The following is a 2,122-nucleotide window of genomic DNA, read 5'->3' on the forward strand; positions in this document are numbered from 1 at the left end:
AACTCTGTCCTCAGGAACAATCTAATAAGACTTCCTGGGAGACTCAGCCCAGGTCTCCAAGAAATGAGGCCATGATGGTGGAGTTGCCTTTTGCGGGACAGAAGTGGCGTTCCCCATGTGTCCAGATCGTGGCACGCTGGGGGAGCGCCTCGGCCGCCTGGGTCATGGGGCAGAGTGGGGCCCGGTGGGGAGGGAGTGTGGCATTGTGCCTGGGGACCACAGGCCACTGGCTCCAATGGAGGGGCTCCTGGAGAAGCACAACAGCATGCCTTCGTACTTTCTTGCATTGTGGGCTCTAATACTTCCTTTTTTTGTTCCTGGGTCCTGAGATTTCTCTTGTATATCTGTGTATGACAGGTGAATGTATGTCCTTACATATGTTTTAACTAACTGCTCATTACTGAGTGAAATTTATTATCTTCCACCCAACCTTCTCCTTCCCATCTGTCCTCACCTACTAAATCCTCTTCATTACATTCCAGAGCCTTACTTGGCTGGTTCACATCTCCTCTCTACCCCTGCATGGCCCTGACTGAGAAATTTAACTTCTGAGTCTCATCGCTGGCACCAGTTATCACGGGGTCATCGTGAAAAAGATATGAAGTGACCTGTGTGACACACTCAGAACAGAGTCCACTGCCAGTAAATGTTAATTCTTTGTATCTCCCTTCCGACTTTCTGCCCTCTGTTCCCATCTTGCTCAGACAACTATATTTGATGTAGGGCAATAGGCTGCTTTTGTCTAAAAATTGGGGACAACTAGCCCTTTAAATTGATGATGAATACTTTAAAAAAAAGAGAGAGAGAGAGAGAGAAGCAGAATCTATATTGACTGACAAAGGTAACAAAGATAGAAATAAGAGGCACAGCCTTGGGGGCCCAGGGAAGTGGACGATAAGACGGGAGTCATAAATTATTTGCATATGCACACTCACCAGGGAGTTAGAGACCAGCAGTTTATGATCAAATCCCATCATTTCAAATATTTACAAAGCATTTATCAAATCAGCACAACCCTATTTTCGAGGGTACTCTTCCAGAAGTTTACCACACAAGAAACTCACTCTACATTTAAAGAGATCAAAGGATGATAAATGGCAATGAAACAAGTTGCTACCAAAGCGGGTATAAATATGATAAGAAAATACCTACGAGGCAGTAAACGTGTGATGTTGGTAAAGGATTTGCCTGCTTTGGGTAGATTGTTGAGTGACTGCCAAGCTCAGTTTACATGTAAATTAATAAAATCCATACCACACAAAGTGCAAAGTTGGGCAGACCCCTGAGAAATTGCAACTGGCAGATAATGAGTTAACACATGCACTGGAGACAGCCCCATTTTTCCTGACCTATTTGGAAATGAAGGATAAAAGAGAAGATTCTACAAGAAGTGAAGAGAAATTCTAGCTCTTTCCAAAATAGTCTATTGCCTGGTCTGTATCACCACCAGGCACCTAATCCAGAGACGTGCCACTGAAGGACGAGCCGGCACCAAGAGCATCCATCACCCCATCGCTGTGCCTGGCTGGAGCAAAACCAGAAGCAAGTTTTCAAACATCCCCCTGCTTTGAGTCCTGCTCAGCAGAATATTTCCATAATTCCATGCTCTTGGAGAAAGAAAATGCCCCTTCAACCGCATTCTATTGTGAGCCAAGTATACTGCGGGCAAATCAAAGAGAAATCATGATTCACTGTCTCCCCTCCCTCAGCAATGTGGTTCGGCTTCATGAAAGGACAGTCATGACTCTGGAGACAGAAAGCATGTTAGAATTCTGAGCCAGCCCCGGCCTCGCGCATTTCCTCACCAAGCAGGAATCGGGGAAGAACAGCGAGCAAGACCAGCCAGAAGGTCACCACACCAGAGGAAGGTGACTCCTCTCCAATATAAAAAAGAGGCGGAAAGAGCAGAAAGCAGCAGCTGTTCAGCTATAGAGCTGTGTTCCTGTTTGACCAGGGAGACAGAGCTAAACAGACTGAAGATGTGCTCCCATGGGCGACATGCATGGGAACAGTGTGAACCCTGATGAGGATCCCCACAGCGGTGAGGTGTCGGGGATTCACACACACACACACACACACACACACACACACACACACACATCAGAAATATTTTCTTTAAAGA

Source organism: Mirounga leonina, unplaced genomic scaffold (assembly GCF_011800145.1).
Source record: "Mirounga leonina isolate KUSES-001 unplaced genomic scaffold, KU_Mleo_1.0 Mir_129, whole genome shotgun sequence".
Lineage (NCBI taxonomy): Eukaryota > Metazoa > Chordata > Mammalia > Carnivora > Phocidae > Mirounga > Mirounga leonina.